Consider the following 25378-nt stretch of genomic DNA (forward strand, 5'->3'; position numbering starts at 1 on the left):
TTGACTAAGCCGTCTGGAAGCGCATTCGGCAGCGCACAGCGTCGGCCTCACCTAGCAAGCCGAGTTGAGCCGAAGTATGCCGAGTCGAACCGATGCACTGTGCAGTCAGTCGGTGCACCTCGCATTGTCCGCCTGCGGTTTTCCGTCTCTGTGCGGCCCTGATCTAGAGTATTGGTAAATTAAACTGTGTCTAATGGATGTTCGGAGTTGCGTACGCAGAAGGCCCTTGCTCGCAGTGACGCATAAACCCTTACATCTTGTATTTTAGAGACATTTTATCCGTGTTTTGCCACCTCTGAATGTTGACCGGTATGACCACCATATAGTCTTGGCAACAACAGTAACGGTGCTTGCATTCCACTATCAGAGGTATCAGAACGATTTTCGCTTACAACTTTCGACTTGTCCGATTCCGGTACAGGGACCATTATCCCAAATTGATGCATTTATCCTTGTCCATAATCCTAGAAAGTTTGTTACATCACCACGGAATCACCCAGTATGCAGTATACATGCATTTACAGGAGCAGGTGCCTGTAATTTTAACGCACTGTAGCATTGTTGGATGAGGTTTCCGGACATGGTTTCCTATGTAAAACTCCATATAGTAAGTCTACTCTACAACCTCTAGAAGTGTGTGAGACGAATTTTGAAACACCCCGTGTATAATAAATAAATACACTCCTGGAAATTGAAATAAGAACACCGTGAATTCATTGTCCCAGGAAGGGGAAACTTTATTGACACATTCCTGGGGTCAGATACATCACATGATCACACTGACAGAACCACAGGCACATAGACACAGGCAACAGAGCATGCACAATGTCGGCACTAGTACAGTGTATATCCACCTTTCGCAGCAATGCAGGCTGCTATTCTCCCATGGAGACGATCGTAGAGATGCTGGATGTAGTCCTGTGGAACGGCTTGCCATGCCATTTCCACCTGGCGCCTCAGTTGGACCAGCGTTCGTGCTGGACGTGCAGACCGCGTGAGACGACGCTTCATCCAGTCCCAAACATGCTCAATGGGGGACAGATCCGGAGATCTTGCTGGCCAGGGTAGTTGACTTACACCTTCTAGAGCACGTTGGGTGGCACGGGATACATGCGGACGTGCATTGTCCTGTTGGAACAGCAAGTTCCCTTGCCGGTCTAGGAATGGTAGAACGATGGGTTCGATGACGGTTTGGATGTACCGTGCACTATTCAGTGTCCCCTCGACGATCACCAGTGGGGTACGGCCAGTGTAGGAGATCGCCCCCACACCATGATGCCGGGTGTTGGCCCTGTGTGCCTCGGTCGTATGCAGTCCTGATTGTGGCGCTCACCTGCACGGCGCCAAACACGCATACGACCATCATTGGCACCAAGGCAGAAGCGACTCTCATCGCTGAAGACGACACGTCTCCATTCGTCCCTCCATTCACGCCTGTCGCGACACCACTGGAGGCGGGCTGCACGATGTTGGGGCGTGAGCGGAAGACGGCCTAACGGTGTGCGGGACCGTAGCCCAGCTTCATGGAGACGGTTGCGAATGGTCCTCGCCGATACCCCAGGAGCAACAGTGTCCCTAATTTGCTGGGAAGTGGCGGTGCGGTCCCCTACGGCACTGCGTAGGATCCTACGGTCTTGGCGTGCATCCGTGTGTCGCTGCGGTCCGGTCCCAGGTCGACGGGCACGTGCACCTTCCGCCGACCGCTAGCGACAACATCGATGTACTGTGGAGACCTCACGCCCCACGTGTTGAGCAATTCGGCGGTACGTCCACCCGGCCTCCCGCATGCCCACTATACGCCCTCGCTCAAAGTCCGTCAACTGCACATACGGTTCACGTCCACGCTGTCGCGGCATGCTACCAGTGTTAAAGACTGAGATGGAGCTCCGTATGCCACGGCAAACTGGCCGACACTGACGGCGGCGGTGCACAAATGCTGCGCAGCTAGCGCCATTCGACGGCCAACACCGCGGTTCCTGGTCTGTCCGCTGTGCCGTGCGTGTGATCATTGCTTGTACAGCCCTCTCGCAGTGTCCTGAGCAAGTATGGTGGGTCTGACACACCGGTGTCAATGTGTTCTTTTTTCCATTTCCAGGAGTGTATATTGCATAGACTGACAGTTTCATCAGTTCTTGGTAGAATGTTTTATACACTGAAGACCTAAAGAAACTGCTACAGTGGCCGAGCGGTTCTAGGCGCTTCAGACTGGAACCGCGCTACCGCTAGGGTCGCAGGTTCGAATCGTGCCTCGGGCATGGATGTGTGTGATGTCCTTAGATTAGTTAGGTTTAAGTAGTTCTAAGTTCTAGGGGGCTGATGACCTCAACTGTTAAGTCCCATAGTGCTCAGAGCCATTTGAACCATTTTTGAACTGGTACAACTTCCTAATCGCGTGTAGGACACCCGCGAGCACGCAGAAGTGCCGCAACACGACGTGGCATGGACTCGACTAACGTCTGAAGTAGTTCTGGAGTGAACTGACGCTTTGAATCCTGTCCACAAACCAGTAAGAGTACAAGGGGGTGGAGATCTCTTCTGAACACCACGTTGCAAATGCGCCTCAGGTACGCTCTATAATGTTCATGTCTGGAGAGTTTGAAGACCAGCGGAAAAGTTCCCGGAGCCACTCTGTAGCAATTCTGGACGCGTCGGGTGTCGCATTGTCCTGCTAGAATTGTCCAAGTCCGTCGGAAAGCACAATGGACATGAATGGATGCAGGTGATCAGACAGGATCCTTACGTACTTGTCACCTGTCAGAGTCGTATCTAGACGTACCAGGGGTCCCATATCACTGCAACTGCACACGCCCCACACCATTACAGAGCCTTCACCATCTTGAACAGTCCCCTTCCGACATGCAGGATCCATGGGTTCATGAGGTTGTCTCCATACCCGTACAATATATAACGAGACTCGACGGACCAGGCAACATGTTTCCACTCATCAACAATGTTGATGGGCCTAGGCGAGGCGTAAAGATTTGTGTCGTGCAGTCATCGAAGGTACACGAATGGACCTTCGCCTCCGAAAACCCATACTGATGACGCTTCGTTGAATAGTTCACACGCTGACACTTGTTGATGGCCCAGCATCGAGATCTGTAGCAGTTTGCGGAATGGTTGCACTTCTGTTTAGTTGAACGACTATCTTCAGTCGTCGTTGGACCCTTTTTTGCAGGATCTTTTTCCGGCCGCATCGATGTCGGGGATTTGATGTTTTACCGGATTCCTGATATTCACGGTACACTCGCGAAATGGTCCTACAGGAAAACCCCCATTTCATCGCTACCTCAGAGATTCTGTGTCCCATCGGTCGTGCGCCGACTATAACACCACATTCAAACTCAATTAAATGTTGATAACCTGCTATTGTAGAAGCAGTAACCAATCTAACAACTGCGCCAGCCGCTTGTCGTCTTATATAGGCATTGCCGACCGCAGCGCCATATTCTGCCTGTTTACATATCTCTGTATTGGAATATGCATCTCTAAACCTGTTTCTTTGGCGCTTCCGTGTACATTATGAATGAAAACACACACAAGACTGCTGCAGTATTTTGTACCGTGTGCGTTTTCATGTATAAATACGTATTTAATAGTAACTTTGCACCCGCGGTTTCACTCGCGAAGACTGAAGTGTCTGTACGGATTGTTTTCGTTTTCTTTAATGGAATTCGTGTGTTGTTACGTCGACTGGTCATGTGTAAATCTACACGCTATAAAATAGTGGCCCTTTACATGCATGTCACTCTTTGCGTATTTAAAGAGTTCCAACAGGTTTAATTTAATTTCATATAGCGAGCTACAAAAAGAAGGAGCAAATCGGGTAAGTGATTCTATGACATTATTACTGGCGCCAGTCTTACACCTGGTTCTGAAATCTCTCTCTCTCTCTCATATATATATATATATATATATATATATATATATATATATATATATATATATATATATATGGGGGGGGGTCTTGCCCACTGGCCTCGTATAGGGTGCCTTAAAGGATGCTGCGTTCTCGGAATGCTATACAAGAATTCAAGAAATAACATTAGTAGTTTTATTTCAATAAAGCGGGTTGACAATACTCAACTTGAATGTACAAAGGTGTTGCAAACGATGGGCGACGTGCAACGTAAATCCAAGTCCTTGCTATAGACAATGTTCAAACAAGCAATGGATATGGATCACTACAATCTGATATTGTAGCACTCTCTGCTTGCATGGTCTTGCGTCCTCCCTCCTCGTTCTGGCGCTTGTGGTTACGTGTTCCTGTATATCGACTAGCATTATCCACAATTATATGTTATAAAAAGAAACATTCGGAGTAGGTATTAAAGTCTATGGAGAATAAATAAAAACGTTGAGGTTCGCCGATGACATAGTAATTCTGTCAGAGACAGCAAAGGACTTGGAAGAGCAGTTGAACGGAATGGACAGTGTCTTGAAAGGAGGATATAAGATGAACATCAACAAAAGCAAAACGAGGATAATGGAATGTAGTCAAATTAAGTCAGGTGATGCTGAGGGAATTAGATTAGGAAATGAGTCACTTAAAGTAGTAAAGGAGTTTTGTTATTTGGGGAGCAAAATAACTGATGATGGTCGAAGTAGAGAGGATATAAAATGTAGACTGGCAATGGCAAGGAAAGCGTTTCTGAAGAAGAGAAATTTAACATCAAGTATTGATTTAAGTGTCAGGAAGTCGTTTCTGAAAGTATTTGTATGGAGTGTAGCCATGTATGGAAGTGAAACGTGGACGATAAATAGTTTGGAGAAGAAGAGAAGCTTTCGAAATATGGTGCTACAGAAGAATGCTGAAGATTAGATGGGTAGATCACATAACTAATGATGAGGTATTGAATAGAATTGGGGAGAAGAGGAGTTTGTGGCACAACTTGACTAGAAGAAGGGACCGGTTGGTAGGACATGTTCTGAGGCGTCAAGGGATCACAAATTTAGCATTGGAGGGCAGCGTGGAGGGTAAAAATCGTAGAGGGAGACCAAGAGATGAATACACTATGCAGATTCAGAAGGATGTAGGTTGCAGTAGGTACTGGGAGATGAAGAAGCATGTACAGGATAGAGTAGCATGGAGCGCTGCATCAAACCAGTCTCAGGACTGAAGACCACAGCACAAACAACATGTTATAAACATGTAGTAGGCCTACAAAAAAATAATGTATTAAACAGCTGTTTCTTTTTCTATGCAATTCTGACAAAATCCGTTTGTTGTAGAGACTGTTCAAGAGCTTTCTTTGGTTTTGTTTACAATTGTAACACCTTCTAAACTCTTCATGATACTTTAGGCTAGTAGAAACATTGTCTTACACGAATGTACTTCTGTCTAAGCATCCGTTCTGTTTTCATAATGTAATATTTTCATAAAGGTTTTCATCTCCATCTAACTCCTTTAGGGCTTGAATTTCCAGAAACACTGAAGCAAGTACTGACTTTCTTTCTAAATGGGAAGCCAATTTTAAACTTCTGTGAATGTTTCAAAAATGCTTTCATAATGAAATATTTCCATAAAAACTTTCATCCAAAAACACTGAAGCACGTCCTTTTTTGTTTCCAGTCGAGAATCCAAACACAAATTTTCATAGGTTTAGCTTTAAAATGCTTTCGTAACGAAATATTTTCATAAAACTTTTCACCCCCCCCCCCCCCCCATGTGTTTGAATTTCCAAAAACACTGAAACACATATTGTTCTATTTCTAACCAAGAACTAAAATGCCAGTTTTCGTAAATGTAGCTTTAAAATTGCTTTAGTAGTCTTTTAATAATGATTCATTTTCACGAAACATTTCACCCACTGTTTCACACACGTAGGAGTAGAATGTGCAAAAATGCTAAAACATGTATTTTTTTATATCTGAGCGAGAAATCAGCTTCACAGTTGTCTTAACAGCACCACATTAAACAAAATTATCGCCCATTTCACCACCGTAGGGGTGGTAATTTGAAAAATCCATTGTTAAACGATGCGTACAGTGAGAGCGAGGCAAAAGCGACTCTCTGTATGTCTCCGAATGAAACCTAATTTCTCGTACCTTATCTTCATGGTCCTTACGCGCAGCTCGTATTAGCGGCACTACAATCGTTCGGCACTCAGCTGCAAATAGTGTTCCTCGAAAAGAACACTGCCTTCCGTCCAGGGATTCCCATTTGCGTTCCCAAACTCCGTAACACTTATGTGTTGTTCGAACCTACTGTATCAAATCTAGCAGTTCGCCACTGAGCTGTTTCGATGTCTTCCTCCAATCCGACCTGGTATGGATCCCAAACACTCGAGCAGTATTCAAGAAGAGGTCGCACCAGCGCCCCCTATGCTGTATCCTTTACAGACGAACCACTTTTTCTTAGAATTCTCCCAGTAAACCGAAATCGACCATCGCCTTCCCTACCACAGATATCACATGCCTGTTCCACCTCATATGGCTTTCAAACGTTCTGTCCAGATATTTAAACGACTTTACTATGTCAAGCAGTACACCAGTAATATTGTATCTGAACATTACGGGCTCGATTTTCCTACTCATCCGCATTAACTTACATTTTTCCATATTTAGGACTAGTTGCCATATACCACACCAACTGGAAATTTCTAAGCCGTCCTGTATCTTCCTATAGTCACTTAACTTCGACACCTTACCGTACACCACAGAATCATCAGCAAATAACTGCAGATTTCTGCACACCCTTTCCGCCAAATCATTTATGTATACAGAGTGTTACAAAAAGGTACTGCCAAACTTTCAGGTAACATTCCTCACACACAAATAAAGAAAAGATGTTATGTGGACGTGTGTCCGGAAACGCTTACTTTCCATGTTAGAGCTCATTTATTTTCGTCAGTATGTACTGTACTTCGTCGATTCACCGCCAGTTGGCCCAATTGAAGGAAGGTAATGTTGACTTCGGTGCTTGTGTTGACATGCGACTCATTGCTCTACAGTACTAGCATCGAGCACATCAGTACGTAGCATCAACAGGTTAGTGTTCATCACGAACGTGGTTTTGCAGTCAGTGCAATGTTTACAAATGCAGAGTTGGCGGATGCCCATTTGATGTATGGATTAGCACGGGGCAATAGCCGTGGCGCGGTACGTTTTTATCGAGACAGATTTCGAGAACGAAGGTGTCCGGACAGGAAGACGTTCGAAACAACTGATCGGCGTCTTAGGGAGCACGGAACATTCCAGCTTATGACTCGCGACTGAGGAAGACCTAGAACGACGAGGACACCTGCAATGGACGAGGCAATTCTTCGTGCAGTTGACGATAACCCTAATGTCAGCGTCAGAGAAGTTGCTGCTGTACAAGGTAACGTTGACCACGTCACTGTATGGAGAGTGCTACGGGAGAACCAGTTGTTTCCGTACCATGTACAGCGTGTGCAGGCACTATCAGTAGCTGATTGGCCTCCACGGGTACACTTGTGCGAATGGTTCATCCGACAATGTGTCAATCCCCATTTCAGTGCAAATGTTCTCTTTACGGATGAGGCTTCATTCCAACGTGATCAAATTGTAAATTTTCACAATCGACATGTGTGGGCTGACGAGAATCCGCACGCAATTGTGCAATCACGTCATCAACAGATTTTCTGTGAACGTTTGGGCAGGCATTGTTGGTGATGTCTCGATTGGGCCCCATGTTCTTCCACCTACGCTCAGAGGAGCACCTTTTCACGATTTCATACGGGATACTCTACCTGTGCTGCTAGAACATGTGCCTTTGCAAGTACGACAAAACATGTGGTTCATGCACGATGGAGCTCCTGCATATTTCAGTCGAAGTGTTCGTACGCTTCTCAACAACAGATTCGGTGACCGATGGATTGGTAGAGGCGGACCAATTCCGTGGCCTCCACGCTCTACTGACCTCCATTTGAAAGCTCTTGTCTACGCTACCCCGGTACCAAATGTAGAGACTCTTCGTGCTCGTATTGTGGACGGCTGTGATACAATACGCCATTCTCCAGGGCTGCATCAGCGCATCAGGGATTCCATGCGACGGAGGGTGGATGCACGTACCCTCGCTAACGGAGAACATTTTCAACATTTCCTGTAACAAAGTGTTTGTAGTCACGCTGGTACGTTCTGTTGCTGTTTGTTTCCATTCCATGATCTGCACCGGATAGGCACTTGGTGCAGGGAGTGGCAACTGTCCCTTAACATAGACAAATGCAATGTATTGCGAATACATAGAAAGAAGGATCCTTTATTGTATGATTATATGATAGCGGAACAAACACTGGTAGCAGTTACTTCTGTAAAATATCTGGGAGTATGCGTGCGGAACGATTTGAAGTGGAATGATCGTATGAAATTAATTGTTGGTAAGGCGGGTACCAGGTTGAGATTCATTGGGAGAGTGCTTAGAAAATGTAGTCCATCAACAAAGGAGATGGCTTACAAAACACTCGTTCGACCTATACTTGAGTATTGCTCATCAGTGTGGGATCCGTACCAGATCGGTCTGACGGAGGAGATAGAGAAGATCCAAAGAAGAGCGGCGCGTTTCGTCACAGGGTTATTTGGTAACCGTGATAGCGTTACCGGGGATGTTTAACAAACTCAAGTGGCAGACTCTACAAGAGAGGCGCTCTGCATCGCGGTGTAGCTCGCTGTCCAGGTTCCGAGAGGGTGCGTTTCTGGATGAGGTATCGAATATATTGCTTCCCCCTACTTATACCTCCCGAGGAGATGACGAATGTAAAATTAGAGAGATTAGAGCGCGCACGGAGGCTTTCAGACAGTCGTTCTTCCCGCGAACCATACGCGACTGGAACAGGAAAGGGAGGTTATGACAGTGGCACGTAAAGTGCCCTCCGCCACACACCGTTGGGTGGCTTGCGGAGTATAAATGTAGATGTAGATGTAGATGTAGATCAATGTGATTTGAAGAGAAGTAATAAAATGAGCTCTCACATGGAAAGTAAGCGTTTCCGGACACATGCCCACATAACATATTTTCTTTCTTTGTGTGTGAGGAATGTTTCCTGAAAGTTTGGCCGTACCTTTTTGTAGCACCCTGTATAGATAACAACAGCGGTCCTATCACACTGGCTCCTCCCAGATGAAGTCCCCAAACAAGACGAGCGACACCCCGCTGACCCAAGAGAGATCATGGGGCTACCATACATTAGTGACAGTGTAACCATGCCATTCGCGCAAGAAGTAGTCGCGAAGGCAATCAGCGGGCTTAAAAACCGAAAATCACTCGGCCCAGACAAAATACTTTCACAAACATGAAAACAAGCAGTAACGCAAATCATACCTTTTCTTACTGACATGTTCAAGAGGCACTACTAACAGGCAGAATTCCAAACGTCTGGAAAACTGCTAATGTAGTAATAATCAGGAAATCACAAGACAAAGAGCCAACAGCCCCCAAAACGTACCGGCCGGTCAGTCTCTTACGCTCTCGGTAAGGTACAGGAAAGGCTCTTGTGTGACCGTTACAATTGCACAGGCGCCTCCTCGGCCTAACGCCCCATCAGCTCGGCTTCAGGGAGGGAGGATCAATAGAAGACGCCGTCAACCTAGCACTTTTAACATTTTAATGTTCGGATGATAAGTTGCCGTCTCTTTAATCTAACAAGGGGAGGCCGCCAATTGTGGAATTCAGATTCGATTCATACTGCGCATAATAAAAGCTCATGGCCAGAGGTGTAATGTGGCAAAGCACCAAGATGCACTTCTCAGCCGTTGTCCAGAAAATCGACAGTTAAAAGAAACCGTTGCGATAAAATATTCTCTACGATTGAAGGTTTACTACAGCGTCGTGGCGCAGCGGTAAGCGCTCGGGATTGTAATTCGAAGGTCGCAGGATCGAATCTCGCACCATGCGAATATTTTTTTTTTTGTACTTGTTTTTTGTAATTCAAATATATATATATATATTTCCCGGCAATCAGTTGCAACAATTATGCATACAATAAGTTGTTGAAAGTCGTTTATCGTGGAAAAACTGGCGACTTCGAACATCATTATGTTTTCCGCAAACAAAGTTGTATTTCACAAATGTTATTAATTGTCTTCATAATGTTAACCACGTATAGTTAACGGAAGACGTAGAAACGATATTCCGAAATGAATACGTATACCGTAAGTCAAACGTTCGAATTAGAATAGAGACCCCACGAACACAAATTCGCTGTGGCAGGTATGAAATATAAACTCCGTTACTCGCTCGTTACACTTGAGGGACAGATGTTGAATGGGCCGAAACGAGCCGCCGCATAAAAGCGTAGTTGCGTGCTAACTTCGAAAGAAGGTAGATGCGGTCCCTAGCGCAACTTATAACATCGTCGAAAATCAGTGCGGACGGGAGAGCTTTGGTACACCCTGTTAAAAAAACGGAAAATGGAGGTGGTACAATTGGAGAGCGATCCGCCTTCACCAACATGCATAAGCAATTCATTAATAGTATATATATATATATATATATATATATATATATATATATATATATATATATATATATATTTGAATTACAAAAAACTAATAATAAAAAAAATTGCATAGCGCGAGATTCGATCCGGCGACCTTCGGATTACAAACCCGAGCGCTTCCCGCTGCGCCATGACCCTGTAGTAAACGTTTCATCGTAGACAGTATTTCACCGCAACGGTTTCTTTTCACTGTCGATTTTCTCTACAACGGCTGAGAAGTGCATCTTGGTGCTTTGCCACATTACACCTCTGGCCATGAGCTTTTATTATACGCAGTATGAATCGAATCTGAATTTCACAATTGGCGGCCTCCCCTTGTAAGAATAGATGATCAATGCTGTTGCCTTTAAGATCCCTCCACCTTCACACGTAAGTCTATACAGTAAAGTAAGGCCCTCCCAGTTCTTGGCTGATCCGCGATAAGACAGGCGAAAAATTAGACTAATGGAGGATTATTAGTATTATCTCTATTTTCATTCGCTCTCTCTCTCTTTCTCTCCTTTATCTACGTACAGTTTTTAATATAAGATTTCATTACGTGATATAGTGATAAAAATAATCAGCCAAATAGAATCTTTGGTGGAGACCTTCGTCTTGGTAATCAGCGGCTGGCTTGCTGTAGGAGATCTTTACATTTATTATTACTGTTAAACACTGCAGTAAGTCGGGAGAATCAATCGTTTGGACAATTTGTTCCCTTTTCGAAAGGTTGCGAATTCCAGATGTGTACGAAGCCTTTTTGGACGATTTAACACAGACTCAGTGATTGCAGGCTCTCTTCGACACAGCTGAAACGACACAATCCTAACATTAATTCTATAAACATATGTTACAACCTTATTAATAATTACAGAAGCATACTTATTGGAGAAAAATTTAAATTCATCTGTGATATCGTAATGCTGAAGCCTTGCAAAATTCTTAGCACTTTCATCATGCTTCTCAACGGCACCCATTTTACCGTCCTCAAACCTAACACCGTCGGTTTGTGTGAATTCTGTACGCCACCTACACATACGACCAAATATAGACCTAGTTAGATTCGTCCATCGGCGTATCCAACGCCTCGGGCGTGCAGCGCGAAACCTCCAGAACATCCTCATCCGACGATATACAGACAATTTCCTCCGGGGTTTCCACGTCCGACGTGTCCGACGCATCCACATCCTCCTTAAATGAACGACAATGAAGGATATGGCAATCTGCATGTACGACCTCCAAACGTGAAATTAAAGCGTCATCTCCAATACTAAAATCATTAGATACAAATATTACCGAGCCACGGTGTTTAATAACCATTCCAGGTTCATTCTTAACATTAACGGTAACTGGCCATCCTTCAACAATACGCTTCAATATAGACGCATATTGCCGCCATCTAGACCATTCAAATTCTTCAAAGACAATAACATTATGAACACGTGCATCATACCCACCAAATCCGAATTCGGAACAAAAGGACAAATACACATGTTGTTTTCTAGAGAGAATCTTTTCAATTAATGTAGACTTGCCGATATTTGTATCACCAAATAAATACAACTGCTTTTTACGAACCTCCGTGGACCGAAAAGCCTTGTTATACCACCGTACCACGCGGCCCGCCCAGCCATTATAATTAAGGTGAGACTCGCTCAAAGACTGCACAAGCAACCGATTAGCCCGAAATGAATCAAAATACTTCTCAATGTAACGAATACGGGACCAATTATTATTATTATTATTATTAAGCATTACAATCCATGAAGGCTTTTTGCTGCAGAATGGACAATGTTGAACCACTTTGCTCTGTCTTTACAAGTAATTTGCCACTGTCTGTCATGTCCTAGTTTTCTGAGATCGTCTTGAATATTGTCCAAGTATCTCATGCGTGGGCGTCCAAGAGGTCGTCTTCCGGTGGGAATCTCTTCAGTCACTTTCTTGATGGTCCTGTTTGGTGGTGCTCTGATGACATGCCCTATCCATTTCAGTCTTTTGGCTTTAATTTTGGCCACTATATCGGAGTCTTTATATAATTTGTAAATTTCATTGTTATTTAGCAATCTCCATTCATCACTGATCCTATCTCTTATGGGTCCAAATATTTTTCTCAAAATTTTTCGTTCAAATACTCTTAATCTGTTTTCCTCTTTTTTTGTGAGAGTCCAGGTTTCAGATCCATAGGTGAGTACTGGTATAATCAATGATTTGTATACTTGTAGTTTGGTGTTCCTAGAAATTAACTTGCTTTTGAAAACTGTCAAGAGACTATAGTAGCATTTGTTAGCCTTCTGAATTCGTGATTCTATTTCAATTTTTATGGAGTTGTCAGAGGTTACTATTGTACCAAGGTAATTAAATTCATTTGTTAACTAAAAAAGGATCCGTATAATCAATCCTACAAGTTCGGTCGGCCCACCTACGCAGCCTAACGTTAAACGACAAACTTGAATCATTACAATTGGATATTGGTAGAGAGTCATACTTCGTTATATAAATTAAAGCCGACTTGCGGCTCCTACAATTTTGAACATCGAAAACTCCGTTAATACTACCAAACATACTGTGAAACTAATTACAGGGCCAACGTGATCGACAAATGATTCAGAAAAAACTCATTCGTTCATTCACTCCAGAACAAAAAAGTCACAAACCTTATTTATGGAGCAAATCGTGTATTAAATCCATCTCCATTACATATCCAGATCTCCGGTGATTCCACGCCTTAATTATTTTCCTTTTACAATCTCTTCAAAACAAACCGCTAGCGGAACACATGTTAAATGGCTCGCTTTAGCGAGAAGAAAAGCAGAATATGTATCTCTCAGAAACACGCCAATCCCTCAACAGATACTCCAGAAGCTGTCCTAGTTACCACTCTAACAACCATGGAGAATGCATATACGCAGGCATCTCTGTTATTTCAAAGAATAAATGCACTAGAAAATACTTTAGCGTCGACGAGCTGTCGCCGCAAACATTACGAAAAAATCAGATCAGATAACTTTTCCAAAGCGAATGAATGTGGATGGTTTGATTGAAAACGATTAACTGGTGCGTGGTAGAGGGTATTTGCTGTGGGGACATTACACACTGACAGTTACAAACAGCATCAGCGACAAATACGCGGCCGCCATTCTAATCGACATAGCCGGGTCTTTTGACAACTTGTGGTGGCCGTCCCTCTATTGTAGAGCCTCGAGGAGGCTATTGTAGACTACTGCACAGGCAGAGAGGCAGAGGGCCGGTACACAGAAGGTTGGCAAGGTAATAACAAAGGGATGTCCACAGGGCTCGATCTGCGGACCAGTATTCTGGGATCGAGCCCTTGCTGAACACCCTGGAGAGTGACGACAAGGCAAGAGGTGTGGCGGCTTACGCAGATGATTTGCTCGTATTGGTGTCAGCCAACTCTTAGAGCGCACTAGAGACAATACGCACACAACTGCTTCAGAAAACTAACAGTTGGTGCAGAGAAAATAATTTAAAAACAGCTCCCAACAAAACTATATATTTAATGCTCAGAGGGACACTACAGAGGAATCCAGTTCTAAAATTGGACAATACAAGCGTACAGAGGAAGCAAGCCACACGTTATCCCGGACTGCATCTAGACGAAAAACAGACTTTCAACCGTTGTATAAAATCGACAAAGCCTCCAAAATTATGCACAAAATAGCAAGACTAAACACAACTCAGTGTAAATTACCTATCAAGACGATAAGGACCTACCACATTGAGATATTTGAATCCATCGCATGCTTCGGCGAAAGTGCTTGGGCTCACAGACTGAACATACAGACTAACAAACAATTGCGAGACGAGGTCAACGTAGTGTGCTTCTGAGAATGAGCAGAAGAGCACTTCACCAGAGGCACTTTGTGTTGTGATGGGTTCTAAAATGGTTGAAATGGCTCTGAGCACTATGGGACTTAACATCTGAGGTCCCCTAGAACTTAGAAATACTTAAACCTCACTAACCTAAGGACATCACACACATCCATCCCCGAGGCAGGATTCAAACCTGCTACCATAGCGGTCGCGCGGTTCCAGACTAATGCGCCTAGAACCGCTCGGCCACTCCGACCTGCTATAGTTTAGAAAATTATTGCTTTTCGTCTACAAAACTCCTAAAGACTTTTGCAGTTGATCTGACCTTAACTGACATTTAATTATAACAAACTAGAGCGCCGTTTTTGCGATAGATCTTCAATATTCTGTTGCCCTGAAACAGCATACTGTCATAACATGCAAGCTTTAATACGGAAGGAAAAAATAAGAATGGATATAAATATAACTGATGGTTGTTTCACTCGCAGAAGCGTCATCTTTCGCTTTTTAAAACCGAATGAAGTCAAGATATCGAAAAAACTCACTCCTGATAGAGGACGCTCTTATACGCAGATAACATCGAACGTTGCAGAATATAATTCTGTTACATGATGGAAAACGAAGCATGTACCAGGACGCGAACCTACTTCCTTCAGCTCCCCTAATGGACGTCTCTAACCGCATGACCACAGCACCGGTTATAGTTTGCAAATGGTTCAAATGGCTCTAAGCACTATGACGTCTGAGGTCATCAGTCCCCTGGAACTTACAACTACTTGAACGTAACTAACCTAAGGACATCACACACATCCATGCCCGAGGCAGGATTCGAACCTGCGACCGTAGCAGTCACGCGGTTCCGGACTGAAGCGCCTAGAACCTCTCGGCCACCAAGGCCGGCTGTTGTGATGGGGACCTGCCCTATGGCATTACGTTACAGAGTTGCACTTGTGTGGCTTAAGAGGGACAGCCTCGATAAAGTGACCGAAATTACGGGAACCAACGCTGTGAACAAAACATGAAACAATGGCGGATTCAAACATGGCAGAGAGAGCGGGTTGCATCCGACAAGGGTCGCCGAGTACACACTTTCTTGCCCCGGCCGTTGTGGCCGAGCGGTTTTAGGTGCTGCAGTCCAGAACTGCGCTGATGCTACGGTCGCAGGTTCGAATCCTGCCTCGGGCAGGTTAGTTAGGTGTAAGTAGTTCTAAGCTCTACGGGACTGATGACCACAGATGTTAAGTCCCATAGTGCTCAGAGCAATTTGAACCATTTTTGAACACACTTTCTTTCCTGATGCACACGAAAGACTACAGCTGAAACATGTCGACCCAAGCCAAGGGGATGGTCAAATTTCCTGACAGGCCACGGGCCGTATCCGGTACATTTAAACCATATGGGACTAACTGACGACGAAGTATGCGTATGCGGAGAAACTGGGACACCAGAACATGTCGCACTGCTGTGCAACACACTAGCACAAATTAGACCTATACAGAACGACAATGACATCGCCAGAATAACACGTAATCCCGATGACTGGAACACAATAAATAGCGTAGCCGATATTGTATCGAACACTCTGCACGAAGAATACAAGCGCCAAAACCCGTATGGAAGGAGGTGTACACAAGCACACATAACACAACAAACCACATGGGAGGACACAAACACGACCCCCACCAGGGGTCCACAACTCTTTTGTGGATACGTGCGTAGCGAGCACGGGACCCCGAGCTAATGTGGCCCTCCTTCCTTTCTGGGCTGCATAACTTCCTTTTCTGCATCCTTCCCTCTCCCCCATCTTCGCCCCCCCCTCCCCTCACCTCTGGCTCTTTCCTTCCCTTTCTCCCCCTCTGGGAGTATGGTTTGTGCCTACGTCCGGAGACAGAGGCTCGTAAATGAACCGCATTCTTCGCCTTCTCTGCTTGTATGTCTTCATCCTTCCTTTGCCCTTCGCTTTTCCTTACCTCTTCTCTTTACCCTTTTCTCCGCTGTGGCGTTTGAGACCTCTCCTCTTTCCTTTCTCTTTCTTTGTTTTTCCCTTTCTCTTTCTTCCTCCCTGTGTGTGTCTGAAGGCCGACCCACGCGTAGCAAGCACGGGACCCCGAGCTAATGTGGCCCTCCTTCCTTTCTGGGCATTTTTGTGCGTAGCCCGTGACGGGGTAATGCGTAATTCCCCGCCCCGGGTAGACAGGTAGGACACGTACATACCCCATGGTAACGGCCAGGCCCAGGGAGGGGTGATTACCCGAGCTGATACCTTCCGAAAATGCCGATTGGTCCCTCCGTCCGTTTGTCGGGAGGTGTGACCTGAGGTGTGAACAATCACCTAAGGCGGGAGTGCCCTCAGAGAGGGCCCCCACAAGGGAGGAGCGCGCCATTGGAGACGCCGGTAATCATGGGGGATTCTTCCGCAATGGTTTCCTCACCTTCCACTATGTCTGCTCACAAGCGTAAGTTCACTGAGTCTCAGCCACAGACAGTTCTTCCATCGTTGCCACAGTTCCTTGTTGTTTCTCGGTCTGACGAAGGTCACGACTTCTCCATGGTCAACCCTTTCATTATTCAGAAAGGTGTCGACGCAATTGCAGGTCCTGTAAAGTCTTGTTCCAGATTACGGAATGGCACCTTGTTGTTAGAAACAGTCAGTGCCCTCCAGGTACAAAAATTGCTGTGTACTTCACTGCTCCACGCCTTCCCTGTCCGGGTTTAAGTGCACCGCACTTTAAATTCCTTGCGTGGGGTCGTTTATACACGCTCCCTCGATGGATTGTCTGACGAAGACATTCAGCACTACCTGTCTGACCAGGGCGTAACGACTGTTCATAGAGTTATGAAAAGGGTTGACACGAACATCATCCCAACCCGCACTGTCTTCTTGACATTTGACAAAGTTCAACTCCCATCGAAAATCAAAGCAGGCTATGAGATAATTTCCGTTCGCTCTTACGTCCCAAACCATACGCGTTGCTATCGGTGTCAGCGGTTCAATCACACCAGCCAGTCCTGTTCCAATCCGGCCAAATGTGTTACGTGAGGCAAGGATGCCCACAAGGGTGCTTGTCCACCTCCATCCCCTCGCTGCATCAACTGTATGGGTGACCACGCTGCTTCCTCTCGTGATTGCCCCGTTTTTAAGGACGAAAAGCTCATCCAGGAAATCAGAGTAAAGGAAAAGGTGTCGACCTTTGCTGCTCGAAAATTATTCGCCGGTCGACCGCCCACCGTGCCTCAGACAGGAAAATACAGCACTGTGCTTGCTTCTCCTCGGCCAACAAAGGAGGCGGCCACGCAGACTTGCGACCTCACCTTTAGTGCCACAGTCGTCAGATTGGCCAGCGCAAAGATCGCCCGTTCAACCTTACCACTTTCGCCTGCCCACTCTATGGCTCACCCTTCATCGGGTTCTGCTAAATCACGAGCCCAAAAGTCAGACACCAAGACTTCGAAAAAAGAAGGCTACAAAGAAACCCAGTTCATCTCCTTCTCCGCCAAGGCGTGTCCCATCTACAGCACCACCTGGCGGAAATCGCCCTCAGCCGTCTTCTGTGTCGCCGAGGCGCACTGCTGGCGGCCGATCAACCGGCCGATCGCTGGTGGCAGGAGCTGCTCCTGAACAACCTATGGATCAGGATCTTCTGCCTTTGGCTGAATGCCATTCCATGCTGTCGGTTGCAAGCTCTGAGCAGTCGTTGAGTTGACAGCAACTTTGGTCACATTCCTCCATTTTCTGTTCACCCTATGTCCATTATCCACTGGAATATCCGCGGCATTCGAGCCAATCGGGATGAATTGTCGATCCTCTTACGATCCTACTCGCCGGTCATCTTCTGTCTTCAGGAAACAAAGCTGCATCCCCATGACCGCTTTGTTCTCCCTCATTTTCAGTCCGTCCGATATGATCTCCCCTCTGTTGCACTCCAGCCCATGGAGGACTCATGATTCTTCTCCATGATACTCTCCATTATCACCCAATCCACTTAAACACTTCTTCCAAGCTGTCGCCGTCCGTCTTTCCCTTTCTGGATACACGTTCTCTCTTTGTACTGTATACATTCCATCGTCCACACCAATGGCACGAGCTGATCTATCTTCTTGGTCAGCTTCCACCCCCCTATTTGCTGGTTAGGGACTTCAATGCCCACCACCCGCTTTGGGGATCTCCACATCCTTGCCCATGTGGCTCACTATTGCTAGACGTCTTCCACCAAGCGGATCTAGTTTGCCTCAACACTGGGGTCCCCACATTTTTGTCTGCCTCCACGACAAAATTATCTCATTTGGACCTTGCGGTCGGTACTGTTCCGCTAGCTCGGCGCTTCGAATGGTTCGCCCTTGATGATACACACTCGAGTGTCCTTAGACTGCAGCCTCAACTGCCATATATGCGCCCGCGACGCTGGAAGTTTGCCCAAGCCGATTGGACACTTTTTTCGTCTCTAGCGACATTCGATGACCGTCACTTTCCCAGCGTCGACGATGAGGTCACACATATTACCGACGTTATTCTTACAGCTGCGGAACGTTCAATACCACTCACCTCCGAATTGCCCTGGCGCCCCCCAGTTCCTTGGTGGAACGAGGCATGCCGTGACGCAATACGTGAGCGGCGACGTGCTCTTCGCGTTTTCCGCCACCATCCTACTTTGGCCAACTGTATCCGCTATAAGCAGTTCCGTGCGCGATGCCGTCGTGTCACCCGTGATAGCAAGAAGGCAAGCTGGAAATTCTTTATTAGTTCATTTAACACCTTCAATCCCTCCTCGGAAGTTTGGAGTCGGCTTCGACGGTTCTCAGCCGCGCCTAGTTTCTCCCCCAGCTCTGGGCTCACTGTCGTGCATGATACGTTAGTGGACCCCGTCGCAATTTCTAACTCATTGGGTCACCACTTTGCTGAGATTTCGAGCTCTTCAAGTTACCCGCCAGCGTTTCTCCCAAAGAAAGGTGCAGCGGAAGTGCGACATCTTGCTTTCTCCTCTGAAAATCGCGAAAGCTACAATACTGTTTTCTCCATGCGGGAACTCCAACACGCACTCTCTTCTTCTCGCTCCTCCGCCCCGGGACCGGATGGTATCCACGTCCAAATGTTGCTGCATTTATCAACCCATAGTCTGCGTTACCTCCTTCGCCTTTATAATCGAATTTGGACCGACAGTACTTTTCCCAGACGATGGCGTGAAGCTATCGTCGTTCCTGTTCCGAAACCTGGAAAGGACAAACATTTCCCCTCTAGCTATCGCCCCATTTCTCTCACGAGTAGTGTATGTAAGGTTTTGGAGCGTATGGTGAATTACCGTTTAGCTTGGTGGCTGGAATCCCGCAGTCTTTTAACACCTGCCCAATGCGGATTCCGAAAGCATCGTTCTGCAGTTGACCATCTTGTTGCTCTCTCCACTTATATCATGAACAGTTTTCTCCGGAAACGCCAAACGGTAGCAATATTTTTTGATCTGGAGAGAGCATACGATACCTGTTGGAGGACAGGCATCCTCCGCACACTGTTCTCTTGGGGCTTTCGAGGCCGGCTGCCCCTTTTTCTTCGCGAATTTATAGCCGAGCGCACATTTAGGGTGCGGGTGAACACTACTCTCTCCCGTACCTTCTCCCAAGAAAACGGGGTACCCCAGGGCTCCGTGCTGAGTGTTGTACTGTTTGCCATTGCCATAAATCCAATTATGGATTGTCTCCTTCCTGATATCTCGGGCTCCCTCTTTGTGGACGATTTTGCGATCTACTACAGCTCTCAACGGACCAGCCTTCTTGAACGACGTCTTCAAGGATGTCTCGAACGCCTCCACTCTTGGAGCATCGAAACCGGCTTCCGTTTTTCTCCCAGTAAGACCGTTTGTGTTAATTTTTGGCGACGTAAGGAGTTTCTTCCACCCTCCTTACATCTAGGACCTGTAAACCTTCCGTTTTCAGATGTCGCTAAATTCTTGGGTCTTATGTTTGACAGAAAACTGTGCTGGTCCTCCCACGTTTCCTATCTTTCGGCTCGCTGTCTGCGATCCCTCAACACCCTCCGTGTCCTGAATGGTACCTCCTGGGGAGCGGACCGAGTGGTCCTCCTCCGCCTCTATCGCGCCTTAGTGCGCTCGAAATTGGACTATGGAAGCATAGTCTACTCCTACTCCTCTGCTTGGCCGTCTATTCTTCGGCGTCTCGACTCTATCCACCACTGTGGATTACGTTTAGTGTCTGGAGCTTTTTACACCAGCCCTGTGGAAAGCCTTTATGCTGAGACTGCTGAACCTCCGCTGTTCAATCGGCGAGCAGTCCTTCTGAGTCGTTATGCTAGCCACCTGTCTTCCATGCCTGCTAATCCAGCCCATGACATTTTTTTCGACGCCTCCTTTGATGTAGGGCATGCAGGCCGCCCCTCCTCCCTACTACCACCGGGAGTCCGCTTCCGTCAACAGCTTCATTCTCTGTCCTTCCGCTTTCCTAAAACGTTCTTGACAACTTGGGGTACAGCACCGCCTTGGCTCCGTCCCCGGATCTGCCTGCTCCGTGACCTTTGTCGATTTCCCAAGGATGGTACCCCTTCACTTGTTTACCGTCGGGCATTTGCTGCTCTATGTGCACAAATGACGGACGCCACATTTATTTACACCGATGGCTCGAAAACATCGTTAGGTGTAGGGAGTGCCTATATTGTTGGCGACGCACCAAATCACTTTCGGCTTCCCGACCAGTGTTCGGTTTATACTGCGGAGCTTTACGCTGTTCTCCAGGCTGTCCACTACATCCGCCGCCATCAGCGGATACAGTACGTTATCTGCTCGGATTCTCTCAGCTCTCTCCTCAGTCTCCAAGCTCTTTACCCTGTGCACCCTCTGGTCCATCGGATTCAGGACTGTCTGAGCTTGCTCCACCTGGGGGGCGTCTCGGTGGCGTTCCTCTGGCTCCCGGGACACGTTGGTATCTGTGGAAATGAGGTGGCCGATATTGCAGCCAAGGCTGCCGTCTCTCTTCTTCGGCCAGCTATTCAATCGATTCCCTTCGCCGATCTACGGAGTTGGTTTTTTATGGCACGCACATTGGTCGACACTTCCCCATATTAAATTGCGGGATGTGAAAGCTCTTCCTTGTGCTTGGATCTCTTCCTCCCGAACGCGTCGTCGGGAGGAGGTAATTTTAACTAGACTCCGGATAGGGCACTGTCTTTTTAGCCATCGACATCTTTTAAGCGGCGATCCTCCCCCACTCTGTCCCCACTGCGCTCAGCTGTGGACGGTAAGACGCCTTTTAATTGAGTGCCCCTATTTTACTCCGTTACGCGCCCGTCTACAGCTTTCGCCTGATATATCGTCCATTTTAGCAGATGACACACGCTCGGCCGATCGCGTTCTCGAGTTTATTAGTGCCAGTGAAATGACGTCAGTCATTTGAAGCTTTTTGGGGGACAATCAACCCCTTTCTGTAGTGGATTTTTGAGCCTTCCTTCTGCTTTTAGTTTCTCCAATTTTATGACTTTCATTCCCATTGCTGCTGGTTTCCATTTTCGGTTTTTTACTGTATCCTAAGTCACGGACCGGGTGCTAATGACCATAGCAGTTTTGCGCCCTAAAAACAAAAAAAAACAAAAAACAAAAAAAAAAAAACAAACACGACCACAGATTTCGAAACCGAGTAAGGAACACTAAGTGAACATGACTCAGAAGGGATCAACATGTAAGGGACCAAAAACAACAATGCATGACACTGCATGCCACAACACAGTCACAAACAACATTACAGTCATAAAACAAATAAACACGGGCACTACCTACTAAGACTGTAGTAATAAGGTAAAAAAATGGCTCTAAGCACTATGGGTCTTAACATCTGAGGTCATCAGTCCTCTAGAACTTAGAACTAATTAAACCTAACTAACCTAAGGACATCACACACATCCATGCCCGTGGCAGGATTCGAACCTGCGACCGTAGCAGCAGCGCGGTTCCGGACTGAAGCGCCTAGAACCGCTCGGCCACAACGTGTAATAAGGTAATGTCGTTCGTGAGGGGAAGGCGCGAAGAACTTCTATTCCGAGGCTCCTCCTCCACAATAACATCACACATAGTGTTCAAACTACACTGCACACAATCAGTAATGTATCGCTCGTCTTATTGTGTGCAGACAGAAGTATATTCTCTTCTCTATTCAAAGCTACAGTCAATGAATTTTATATATCAGTAATCTGTTAAGTTATTTAAGGAATAATGCATTCAGGTAGTAATGAACTAAATTCTATTTCTACTAACAAGTTGCAACATAAGTGTATTTCTCATGTGCAGCTTAAATTCATGTATTCTATGTATGCAGCGCTCAAACAGCATTTAATCTGTATAATATGTGTAAACCTATATTAGCACAAACCGTTTCAGATGAGAATAGTTCGAGGTTGTACCGAGACCTTCTCATCTGAAATAGGTAGAAATAGGCCATCATCAACCAACATGCTGCTTAGACTGTATTACACAATCAAATACAGCATATGACTTCCCTCTACATACTGCAAATTATTTGCACCACTCTCAGTGTGTTACATTTTCTTTTTTCTTTATTTTTCTTCGACATTTGCATTATACAAATAATGTTCTCATCAACTAGGTAGTAACAAACTATATGGATCCATTTTAAAAATTGTTAAGCATTCAATTCACTGTAACCTCAGAGAAATCTTTATATGTTATGTTCTTTATATTATTAAAAAAAGCATTAAAACTGTATCATCATCATCATCAGCCAACTCAATCATTAATTGATGTGGCCTCTTCAAGTCGTGGATTCAGGTAGGCTTTCAGCAGTCTTCTCCAAGTGGGACGGTCTTGGGCAGTTCTCTGCCAGGTGTTGTCCAACAAATGGGTCCCAGCTGGAGATGTGAAGAGAAGAGGTCAGTGAATACGTCTACCTTGGCCAGATTAGAAATATGAAGGGAGACATAAGGCTAGAAAGCTATCGACGCATCAAGCTTGGCTGGCAAGCATTTGGGAAGAATTCAAAAGTGTTCAGATCAAAATTGCCAGTAAATTTGAAGAAAGCAGTATTTGATCAATGCATTCTTCCTGTAATGACGAATGGCTGCGGGACATGGACACTGAACTCATTTACAAAAGGGAAACTTAGGACAGCACAGAGAGCCATGGAGAGATCAATGCTGGGCTGTACAAGAAAGGACAGGAAAAGGGCAGATGACATCCTGTCTGTGACGAAGGTTAACGACATCTTAGAGACAGTAGGTTCCTTGAAATGGCAGTGGGCTGGCCACGTCGCAAGAAGAAAAAACAACAGATGGACGAAGCTATGTGGTGGTGGTGGTTAGTGTTTAACGTCCCGTCGACAACGAGGTCATTAGAGACGGAGCGCAAGCTCGGGTTAGGGAAGGAATGGGAAGGAAATCGGCCGTGCCCTTTCAAAGGAACCATCCCGGCATTTGCCTGAAACGATTTAGGGAAATCACGGAAAACCTAAATCAGGATGGCTGGAGACGGGATTGAACCGTCGTCCTCCCGAATGCGAGTCCAGTGTGCTAACCACTGCGCCACCTCGCTCGGTGGACGAAGCTAGTTCTTGAGTGGAGTCCGAGGGAGCACCGGAGGCCTAGAGGAAGACCACCAGACAGATGGGACAAAAACTGTATACCAACAAGATTATAACAATGAGAAGTCTTTGCTTTTAGATTCAGAAGCATCCGACCCAGCTTACATTTCAAGACGGTGGGTTACTTTGTACTGTTAATGAAATACGGACTGGCCGTGCGGTTCTAGGCGCTACAGTCTGGAGCCGAGCGGCCGCTACGGTCGCTGGTTCGAATCCTGCCTCAGGCATGGATGTGTGTGTTGTCCCTAAGTTGTTGTTGTTGTTGTTGTTGTGGTCTTCAGTCCTGAGACTGGTTTGATGCAGCTCTCCATGCTACTCTATCCTGTGCAAGCCTCTTCATCTCCCAGTACCTACTGCAACCTACATCCTTCTAGATCTGCTTTATTCATCTCTTGGTCTCCCTCTACGATTTTTACCCTCCACGCTGCCCTCCAATACTAAATTCGTGATCCCTTGATGCCTCACAACATGTCCTACCAACCGATCCCTTCTTCTCGTCAAGTTGTGCCACAAACTTCTCTTCTCCCCAATCCTATTCAATACTTCCTCATTAGTTATGTGGTCCACCCATCTAATCTTCAGCATGCTTTGTAGCATCACATTTGGAAAGCTTCTATTCTCTTCTTGTCCAAACTATTTATCGTCCATGTTTCACTTCCATACATGGCTACACTCCATACAAATACTTTCAGAAACGACGTCCTGACACTTAAATCTACACTCGATGTTAACAAATTTCTCTTCTTCAGAAACGCTTTACTTGCCATTGCCAGTCTACATTTTATATCCTCTCTATTTCGACCATCATCAGTTATTTTGCTCCCCAAATAGCAAAACTCCTTTGCTACTTTAAGTGACTCATTTCCTAATCTAATTCCCTCAGCATCACCCGACTTAATTCGACTACATTCCATTATCCTTGTTTTGCTTTTGTTGATGTTCATCTTATATCCTCCTTTCAAGACACTGTCCATTCCATTCAACTGCTCTTCCAAGTCCTTCGCTGTCTCTGACAGAATTACAATGTCATCGGCGAACCTCAAAGTTTTTATTTCTTCTCCATGGATTTTAATACCTACTCCGAATTTATCTTTTGTTTCCTTTACTGCTTGCTCAATATACGGATTGAATAACATCGGGGAGAGACTACAACCCTGTCTTACTCCCTTCCCAACCACTGCTTCCCTTTCATGCCCCTCGACTCTTATAACTGCCATCTGGTTTCTGTACAAATTGTAAATAGCCTGCCGCTCTGTGTATTTTGCCCCTGCCACCTTTAGACTTTGAAAGAGAGTATTCCAGCCAACATTGTCAAAAGCTTTCTCTAAGTCTACAAATGCTAGAAACGTAGGTTTGCCTTTACTTAATCTTTCTTCTAAGATAAGTCGTAAAGTCAGTATTGCCTCACGTGTTCCAACATTTCTACGGAATCCAAACTGATCTTCCCCGAGGTCGGCTTCTACTAGTTTTTCCATTCGTCTGTAAAGAATTCGTGTTAGTATTTTGCAGCTTATTAAACTGAT

The sequence above is a fragment of the Schistocerca piceifrons genome, chromosome 11, assembly GCF_021461385.2.
Source record: "Schistocerca piceifrons isolate TAMUIC-IGC-003096 chromosome 11, iqSchPice1.1, whole genome shotgun sequence".
Lineage (NCBI taxonomy): Eukaryota > Metazoa > Arthropoda > Insecta > Orthoptera > Acrididae > Schistocerca > Schistocerca piceifrons.